This window comes from Coffea arabica, chromosome 2e (genome assembly GCF_036785885.1).
Source record: "Coffea arabica cultivar ET-39 chromosome 2e, Coffea Arabica ET-39 HiFi, whole genome shotgun sequence".
Lineage (NCBI taxonomy): Eukaryota > Viridiplantae > Streptophyta > Magnoliopsida > Gentianales > Rubiaceae > Coffea > Coffea arabica.
In genome coordinates this window covers 39792497-39803124 of record NC_092313.1, presented here as the reverse complement: position 1 = coordinate 39803124, position 10628 = coordinate 39792497, and the positions used below count along the sequence as shown (strand labels likewise).

The 10628-nt window shown below is 34.2% G+C and overlaps 1 long non-coding RNA gene across 1 annotated transcript; it reads left to right on the top strand.

Moving 5' to 3' along the window:
* The first annotated feature begins 622 nt into the window (after window positions 1-622).
* On the top strand, window positions 623-2658 carry LOC140037281 (uncharacterized). Its single transcript, XR_011841205.1, has 2 exons — window positions 623-1080; window positions 2450-2658. It is a non-coding gene; the product is annotated as an uncharacterized lncRNA (long non-coding RNA).
* Window positions 2659-10628: the final 7970 nt, after the last annotated feature.

Below are 10628 nucleotides of genomic sequence, written 5' to 3'. Positions count from 1 at the left end.
GTCTCTATACTCAAGAAGTATCATCCGGATCCAACTCATGTGATACAGTTGGAAGATATTGAAGTAGATGAGTCGCTTTCGTATGAAGAACATCATGTGAAGATTCTTGATCGAGAGGTAAAGGATATGAGAAACAAGAAAATTTCTTTGGTTAAGATCCTTTGGAGAAATCATGACGTCGAGGAAGCAACTTAGGAGGCAGAAGAGGAGATGCAGAAAAAGTATCCTGAGTTGTTCGTTTAGAAAGGTGATAATTTTGAAAACAAAATTCTTTTAAGAGGGGAAAGATGTGAGGACTCTAAAATTTTTACTATTTTTGAAAGGTAAATAATAATGATGAAAAAATATATATATTATGTGATTTTTCCAATTTTTTGGTATTCTTTTCTATTAAAATGTCATTTTTCAACTTTGCTGAATTTTTATTATTAATTGCCCGGTTATCGTTTGCCTAACATTAAGTGTGAAATTTTGAAGTGGTGACGTGAAATTTAGTTTTAAGATGAAATATAGAGCATGTAAAGACTTTAAAGAAATAGAAAAACGATAGGATAATATTATTTGAGAGAAATCTAGTTAAAGATAAGATGTTGCACGAGTATCCGACACATAAGCGAGTAGGTGAGGTGATCCACCTACCACACTTTAAAGGAAGAAACTAGACTTGAGAGTTCATTCTCTTTCTTCCTCCATTGAGCCATCCGAAATTTGAGAGAGAGAGAGAGAGAGACTTGAGAGCACTCCATTTCCTCCTCCGTCTTGCTCTTGAAGATCACTTGGAAAACCATCAACCACCATATTTTTCTTCTTCTTCTTCTCTTCTTGTTGAGCCGAGAGAGAGAGAGAGAGAGAGAGAGAGAGAGAGAGAGAGAGAGAGAGAGAGAGAGAGAGAGAGAGAGTTCGGGAGAGAGAGAGAGACCAAAAGAGAAGGGACACTATCCATCTTGTTTCTTGAAGAGTTGTGGAAGAAATCACCAAATAACCTAGAAGATCTTTGAACTTTCTTTAGGAAACTTGAAGGGGTGAAACTTGGAAGGAAGTTATGAGGTTGAATCACACTAGATCTAGTTAGATCTTGAGGTAAGAACCGAAAATCACCCTTAATTTTTAATTTCTAGCCATGAAAATATTAGATTCTCTTGATTTAAGTAAGATCTATGGTAGATCTAGTAAATTTCTGGAAGTTATACCACTAAATGTTCCAGTGATTAAAATACTAGCATAACTCTTAATTTGTTGGTTGGATTCACTTGAAAATTTTTCATTGATAACCAAGGGTTAATGATTGATGAAACCCTTAGGGATTTGAGTGAGTTTTTGTTGGTTAAATGATTATTTTGTTGCCGAAATTCTTGAGAAATTTTCGGCTGAACTAGCCGAATGTAGAGGGTTAATTTTCAACCTTCATTTTCGACATTTTTGTGTTTTTTTTGACTAAATTTCACTCAAGTGACTTGGTATTAGGTTAAACTATGATTATATGTTGAATTGGAGTTGAAATTTAAGAATTTTAACGGCTAAAAGTCATTTTTATTTCACTATTTTTGGGCAAAAAACTATCCGGGCAGCAATGGTAAACTCGAGACTATTTTGCCCTTGATTTTGTGTTTTTCACGCGTCGAATTTTGGGAAAAACTATTCTAGATACATATTATTTTCATAACTTGAGCTTATATGTTGAGTTTAAGTGAATTTGGTTTAGTTTCGCTAATTGTTGGGGCGAAACTTATTGTCTCTCTTTACGTGTTTATGGGAGTGATTGAAGACTGTGATACTGATCCTAATTTGGATTCTAAACTTTGATTTATTGGTGAGTTTTCATGTATGTTATCTGTCTTGAATTGGCAAATGTGACATAGATGTGAACTTGATGTTGTGACTGTGATGAATAATGTTTTGAATTATTGAAGTGTTGTGATGTCACCTGAGTTGTTATCCCATCGACGATTAGTGATTGATTGTGCATGTTAATTCTTGGAAATTCCTAAGTCCTATAGGTAAGTCTGTCGATTCGAGCTAGTCATGGGACTTGGTCGAAGAGATTTGACGAGCCATAGGAGAGTGTTTTATATTCATTGGATTTGGCGTTTAGACTTGTCCCTTTTAAAGTGAAAACTACGGTATGCTCGAACAATACCCATTTTAAGTGTTTTGGATTTCGGGCCCAGTAGGGGGAGTAGTTGGAAGGAGAATGAAGTAAGTGAAATTCTACATAGTGATAAAACTTGAAAGTCGACGGAGTGTCAACTACGTGAAATAAGATCAAGATTTGTGGAAATTGGCTCCTGAGAGCCACCCGTATCCTACTCCCTTGATAATGTTAATCGCTTTATTTACTCACTTTGAATTTTGAACTTGAAGTGTAATTTGAACTGCTTTATGTGACTGTATGCCTTTTTGGAGCTTGCTGGGCGTTAGCTCATTCCTTCAAAATTTTTTTCCTTTACAGGAATTGAGAACCCGAGCGAAGCCGTTGTCCGTTACGGTGTGATCTTGTTTCTTTTGTTTCTTGTTTTGGGTTGTTAAACTTTGAATTCGATATTTTGGAAGCTTATAAGACGAACTCTGATTTCATCTTAAGTACGTTGGATCGTATTTTGTTAGTTGGATTGTAAATTGAATTTAGTTATGTTATAAGTTGTGAAATTGTTATTTTAAGTACTTTGGAAGTATTTTATTCGATCGTATGAGTGAGTTCTGGTGCGAGATGGACAGGCAGCCCACCGAACCCTTTGGTTCACCCTAGGGGAAGGTGGAGCTGTCACAATATAAAACGGTACTAAATTCATATTATTTTGTTAAAAATGTAAATAAACTCAAACACTCAAAATTTACAATTTAAATGCATGCAAGAGAAGCATAATTAACAACTAAAGGAATGGAACAATTATAATTGAGGAATAAAAAACTATTAGGGACTAAATTACAAAACTCAAAAGTTTTTGGGGTCAAAATATAATTTTGTAAAAGAGTAAAAAATAAATAAAAATAAAGTTTAGGGGTCAAAATGCAATTAAATTAAGGACCGAAAAGAAAGAAATCTAAAATTTTTTGGACCACAATAAAATTACTGAAAAGATTAGAGGCTGGGTTGCAAAATTCGATTCTGATTTGAGCAAAAAATAAGAAACAAAATTGGGCTCTCTTTCTTTTCTTTTTTTTTTTTTTTTTGCTTGGGCAGACTACTCTAACCCAAAAGAAAAATGCAAGCCATTTTCATTGAATAAAACAAGCCCAAATTAAAGCGAATTTAAATATAATAGAAATATTGGGCTTAACCCCAAAGCCCAGGTGAAAGCTCAAATGAAATTAAAGAAACAAGCCCACCATAAATAAGAAAAAAATACCAGCCCAATGTTTTTTTTTCTTTTTTTTTCTTCCTTTTTATTTCTTTTCTTTTTCCTTCTTTTCTCTCTTTTTCTTCTTCCCTTCTCTTTTTTTCTTCTTCGGTGGACTGGAAGCTTCAGCGGCCAGACGCTGCCGGCTGCCAGTCGCCGGCGATATTTTCGGTCGCAAAATTTTACCAAAATACACCTCCACTCAATTTTTTGTGTAAAATTCATTTTTGGCTTTAGTTTTTACTAAAAATAAACAAAAAATGGTGAAATTGTCAAAAAAAAGTCCAGTTTTTATATTTTTAGAACACTCTAATTTTCACCAAAAATCATAAAATTTATACCAAAATACTCCTTGTGACTTCTATAATATAACTATGACCTTAGATTAATAAAAAAGACCCAATTTAACTCGATTTTTCATTTTGGCATTTCTTCAAACAGGTGGTAGGCATGATTATGGTTTGCATATCTCATGAAATTTGATCGGCTTTGAACTTCAGAAATTTTGCCAATGGTCATTAATCACTTTCCATGTTGAACAAAATAACAATGGACAATAGGAATTCACATAATCAGGAAGAACAATCAAGTGAAACATGAGAGTTCAATTCCAAAACTAGAAAAAAAGAAAAAAAATGCAAGAAAAAGGAGTTAAAGAAACTTCACCCTATTTGATCAAAGATGATGATTATGTAAGTTTCCACAGCAATTCCAGTAGCAGCAATTGTTCTTCCTTTCCCCAATTTTCTTAGCTTGTGTGTGTAGGTGTGTGTAGTGTGTAGTGTGTGATTGAGAGTAACTAAGAGACTTTTTAGGGAGTTGAGGGGAATCTGTGTATTGTGTGTGTGAGTGTGAGTGTAAAAGGAGAGAGGAAGCCCAAGAGGATTTTGGGAGATTGAGGGAGAAGTTGGAGTGTGCCAGTGTGATGATATAAAAGAACTAAAAAAATCTTTACTTGTTACTAAGTATGAATCTTTCAAAATAGAAATCATGAAGGAATAGACGAAATGTATTATAAATTCAATGATATTATTAAAGATTTAGAGATAATTGGTAAAGAATACCCTTTGAGTGAAGAGAATAGAAAAATCTTGAATGTTTTATCTAAAGAGTAGGAAACAAAAGGTCATGGCCATTGAGAAGGCCAAAAGATTGAATTCTATACCTATTGAATATTTGATAAACTCTCTGACCTCTTATAAACTCAAGCTCAACTCTAAGACACAATATGAAGAGACAGCAGGGCCAAAATGAGCATTGCTCTGAATGCATTTGAAGAAAAAGACAATCCTTTCTCTTTTTGTCAAGAAAATGATGATATTGATAAAAGTGATCTAGCTTTTATAACTAAAGGCATCAAGAAATACTCCTTCAACAAGAGGAGTTATAGAAAAGGAGGACCAAGCAACAACTACAACAATAATAACTATCCCTCAAGCAACTTCAAAGGAAAGGCCAATCAAGGTGTGAATAAGAAGCAAAATGACAAGTGCTTTGACTCCATACAAGATAAGGTTAAAAACAAAATTTTGGCAAGCTTGTGGCATTGAAATGATGTTTACTCTAATTTGAAGAATGTAATTTCTAATTATTGGGAGGATTATATTAAGGTGTTTATGTATGATGGAAAGTGGAAACTGATGTTTGAAAATAAAATTCGTGTTCTAATTATTGAACATTAATCCCTAGTTTGAACATTTTTTTAAATGAACGATGGATTATGGTGTACAGCTAGAATGAATTTTGTGTTTGTCATAGTCTACTAGATTGTTTGTGTATGTCATAGTCTATTGGAATTGGACTTGCAGACTTCATTTTTATATCATTTATAACTAAGTAGGTTTGAAGTGATGATTGAAGCCAAGGACTAATTTGTGGCTGTCTTGGACCTCAATTCTAGAATTTGGAGCTTGTTAAAGCATTTTATGCTGTATCATGGCTGTTGACTTGTCTCTCGTGTACTTGCGTATCAATTACTTTTTTTTAGATGGCATGTGGATGCTTGTTATTGACTTTGGGACTTGATTGGTTGTTGCTGTTATTTGTAGTCTATACAAGTACAAGTGCCCATTGCGAAGCTAATTTTTATTTCCTGAGCGGTGTATTAATAACTCTAAGATTGTGAAGATTGGGATTGCAATATTACAACTTGCAGTTTGTGATGCATTTTATTATTTGTATGATTCTAGACTACTGTGAAATGACCTTTTAGTCCAGATTATGCAATTTTTGACATAAGTTAATTCCAGATAATAGGTGTTTAACAAACCTTGATGAGCTCAAGTGCTCGAGCTCGATAAAGCTCAACTCTGACTCGGGTCTTATTCGGGTCTTATCGAGTCAAGCTCGAGCTTGACTGATTTGTATCCCTAGTTTAGATGCTTGAAGTATTCTATTGGCTAACTAAACAACTTTCAGACATTGGTAATGCTATCAATCACCCAAAAGAATGTACTCAATGTGGCCAAAACTTTCTGACTTTTCTTGGTTACTTGTTCGGCCATTAGAGAAGATCTTCAATCATTCAAGGGGTCTTAATAACTAAAACATCTTTGGAGTCTTTGGCCACCTGACCAGACACCTTACAAGCTTTTTGCTATCTGAAACTAATAAACCATTTTGAAAACGGGTTATTCAATCACTGGTATAGCCACCTATCTTGGACAACAGCCGAAAAATGAACAGGCTCATGGCTAGTTTTTCCAGCATTTAGTGTAGAGCTGTTGGAGGTTATTTTTGACTAGATTTTCACTCCCTACACAAGCCTTGAAATTTTTTAAATTAATAACTCGCTTTTCCCACATTTATTACAAGCACTTTTGATTGATTTTATCTAGAAAATAGTCTCTTTGTAATCTTTGTGAAGTTGAAAGAAAGAATGTTCTTCATTAGAAAAATGAAAACTACATTTGTAACAAGGTGAACTTAACTTGAGTGAAATTATAAAATCTTTGGCTTAACTAGAGGTACCTAGTGTGAGTAAAAGATGAACCCCTCTTGTGCAATTGGTATTGTCTCACCATCTTTTAAATAGACATTTAGTGAAAATAAATCCAAACTTGAAAAAGCTTGGGAGTAGAGGTAAACTTCAAAGAGGAAATCAAACCACTATAAATTGGTTTGCATCTTTTTTATTTTATTGCTATTTCTTAATTTTACTAATTTGTATGAATTAATTGCTACTCCATCTTTCCTTACCTTCTTACTTGCTTATGTATCTTTCTCTTAGGTAATTGTGGTTAGTGAAAATTGATTAAATTTGGCCTTATTTGCTTAAATTTTTGTTCAACCTAATTAACCCCCTTCTTAGGTCGTCTTTGGGCTTTCAAATTGATGTCAAAGCTTAGTCTCTAGATATTGAGCTCAACTAGTTTAGAGAAAAGATTATTGCAATCAACAATGCTTTGTTTTTTGAGGTGCGATCTATTAGTAGGCCATCTATGGTTAATAGTGTCAATTTTGATAGTTAGAAAGAACATATAGAAACTTTCTTATAATCTATTGATATAAAATTATGATAAATTATGAATGAAGATTCTTTTGAAGCCACCATAGTTGAAGAGAAAACTAATAGGCTTAGAGCAAAAAAAAAAAAAAAGAAGAGAATTGAATGCTCAAGATAAAGCTAATCTCACCCTTAATGCTAAGGCTATGCATGTATTTATAACTCTTTAGATGCCAATGAATTTACAAGAGTGAAGAGGTATAAGTCGGCTAAGGAAATATGGGATAAATTAAAAGAAATACATGAGGGTAGTGATTGTGTAAAAGAACAAAAGAAATCTTTGTTTGGTGCTAATTATAAATCTTTCAAAATTAAGTCTTATGAAGGAATATACAAAATGTATTGTAAATATAATGTATTATTAAAGATTTAGAGGTACTTGGTAAAGAATGCTATTTGAGTGAAACGAATAGAAAAATCTTGAACGCTTTATCTAGAGAGTAGGAAACAAAAGTCAAGGCTGTTAAGAAGGCTAAGAACTTGAATTCTATGCTTATTGAACCTTTGATAAACATTGTAATCTCTTATGAATTCAAACTCAAGTCTAAGGTATAAGATGAAGAGAAAGCTAGAGTCAAAAAAGCATTGCTTTCAAAGCATCTTGTAGACACCAAATTTTTAAATAATTTGTTATCCTAATTCTATTTTTATTTTTAGTAATAATTCTCTTAATTCCATGATTTTAGTTCTTAGACTTTTAGCATTTGTATGACACTTTAGTATATTTAGGTTATTATTATCTATTATTTTTATTTTAGTTTTATTTTGTATTCGTTTTCACCCTTTTAGCTATTTATTTTTTATTGTAGGACTTTTTTAGCATAAAATTTGTCAAAAAGAGAAAATTTTTTATAAAAATGTGTTTTATTTCCTTTTACTGTTTATTAATCCGAAAAAAAGGAAAAAAAAAAAAGAGAAAAAGAGTAAAAAATCATTAATCAAACACAGGAAAATCTTAGTTTTTTGTTACTAGTTTGTGCATTTTATTTAAGTTTAAAATTGTTTTTTTGTATTGTTGTTTAATTAAGTGAAAAAAAAGAGGAAAAAAGGGAAAAGCCATGCAATGCAGCAGATGTATGAAAGATACCATTTTCCACGGATGTTTTTTTTTAGCCTTTCTCTCCTCCAAACATTCGGCCACCTCATCCCCTTGAATTCTTATCAAAAGACTGCCGGGTACAATAACCATCGGATGGCCAGGGGAGAGGCGTTGAGCTGGGATGTGTTAAAACCATTGAGATGAGGGTTTTGAGTTGGTCATCGGGGTATAAAAAGAAACTGGGGTTTAGGTGTAGGGCAGAGTGGTTCCTAATGACGGCTGAGTGAGACCGAGAGAGGAGCACTGAGGGACGGCTGGAAAATCTGAAAAAAGAGAGGAAGGGGTTGGCGGCTGGGCTAAGTAGGAAGGCCGAGAGAAAAACATTGAAAAGGCAGAAAGGGTGATGGCTGAGAGAAAATGAAAAAACAGCGGAGGAGGTAAGGAACTCAGATAGTGGTCGGCTAGATAGAAAGAAAGGGGAAATAGAGGAAACGGAAGGGCGAGGCAAGAAGGATTCTCGGCTAAGGTTTTGCAGAAAGGGAAGGTGACGGAGCCATCCTCAACGTTTAATACTTGGGAAGAACATCTGAGTTTTTTCTTGGTCATCCCACATTCCAATCCGCGTTCCAGGTATTGTTTTCATTTTTTATAGCTAAAAGCTGTCTCCTTTAGTTATCACTTGCATTCCGTTGCTGTCTTCTGGTTCTGTTTTTGCTTCAACGTTGATTGATGGCCTTTGCTTGGGTTTGATGGCACTTGTTTGGGTAACGTTAAATCTGGTGTTTGGCGTAATGAGTTAGCTCCTGTATGGTTGGGTCTTGGCCGAACAAAATTGCAGAAAAGTTTGCAGCTTTGATCGTTCCGTACTTAGAATCTTTGGGTTGGGTTGTGGGAGACGGAAACCCAGAAATTTTTGGGGTTGATCCCTTCATTTTACGGTCTTTTGTGTCGGATTATGGTTTGGTATGTGCCTGTTGTGTATGGTTGCTGGAAACTCAAAGTTTCAGAGGTTGCAAAAACTTCTTTAGTTGCGGGAAAGGCTTGCTGTCAATACTTTCTTTATTCTGATTTCTTTTTTTGTTGTGTGTAAATCTGGAGCTGGGATTGTGTTCAAGTTTTGGGTTTTAGACAAGGAAATGTAAAAGGATTTGTTTGGCACTTCATTCGGAAGTTTGATTGGGTTTGTGATGTGGTTAGTTTTCTTGTTAAACCATGCGATACCTGCTGATGATGAATTCAGAAATGCAATATGGTTTTTAATGGACTGCATGATCTTGTTAGAAGTTGTAAGGGATGTGTCCCGTGAGTTTTTTTCCCTTTGGTGATTTTGTTACTTGAGTTCAAGTTGTGTTTAGATTTGATGCGTAAAAATCTGCTGCAACAAGCTCGAAACTCTCGGCTTTCGTTGCAGCAATGGTCGTTTCAGCTGTTTTGGTTGTCGAGGTTCTTGATTTGCTCAGAGTTGGTGTTTTGTGGGTCGTCTAATTGATGTATCATGTCCATACCTGCTGCGAGTTCCTTCTTTTTATACATTTGTTGCATTTTATTTGCTGACTGCACTTGTGAGCTTGTTGAGAAGAAGTAAATGTTTTTTTCTCTCGAGCAAAAGCTGAATTTTCTTGCACTTATTTTCGGTTGTCAAAGTTGATAGATTTTGTCTGAGTTTTTGCACACGCAAACACATTTAGGTGAATAACCAAAGGTTTGTTTTGCTGAAGTCCCAACCATTAGGAAGAGTTGCATTAACCCAGACTTTTGCAGAAGGTCGCATGACTGGGTTCCTTTCGCTCTCCCGTGATTTCCTTTTTTTTTTTCCTTTTGCTGGGGGTTAGCTCGCACTTTTCCTCTCATCATATCTGAGATGAGGGGTGTCTTGTGTTTACTTTTGTTGATCAAGACTTGATGTTTGTTAGTGATGTATTTGACTCGTGAATGTTGCATGTTGCAGTGAAAGGAAACCAGAAAGGAGAAAGCTACCAGAGCTTCGTGATCCTATCCTGAGTTTCCTCTTGCATGTTTAGATGTTAAGTTCCAATGAGCTTAGTTTTAGATTAAGACTTTGATGTTTGGCTGAAAGAGATTTTGTTCAAAATTGTGTTGAGGTTGAAATCCGCGTGCGAAAATGAAAGCTGCGGCTATGTTTTTTGGGTTACAGAAAGCCTCCATCAGATGCATCAATTTTCTTTTGGTTGCAGAAATATTTCGTGGTGTCTGCATGCTTTGCATGAGAAGACTTTCCAGAAATTGCATGTTTCGACCCCAGATTTTAGCTTAATGTTACTTAGGCCCATAAGATTGGAAAATTTCCTCAATTTTATCCCTTTAACATATTAGTTTTCCTTGGTATGTTTTCATTTGATTCATGGATAGACTTTTTATGAATTTTAGGATGAAATAAGAAAGTTTAATAGTTTTTTGGAAGAACTTATAGTTTTGATTTCCGCTTGATTAAGATCTTAGCTAATTTTATCGTTTAATTCTAATAAATTGTTTTCCATTCTTTTTTTTGAAAAGTTTAGTGCTTACCTTTGATAGATTCTACTTTGAGTCACTAATTTAGTTTAGAACTTTTACTTCAATTAGATTCTTTTCCACTCTAATTCTTTGCATATCAATGTTTTCTTTTATGAAAAATACTTTAAGTGATCCCTTGTTGTGTTAATTTTCATTACGCGTTTAATTTTTATTTTTTGGTTTAATTTTTATTTCATGTTATTTATTTGTTAATTAAAGTGGTGCCTTGACC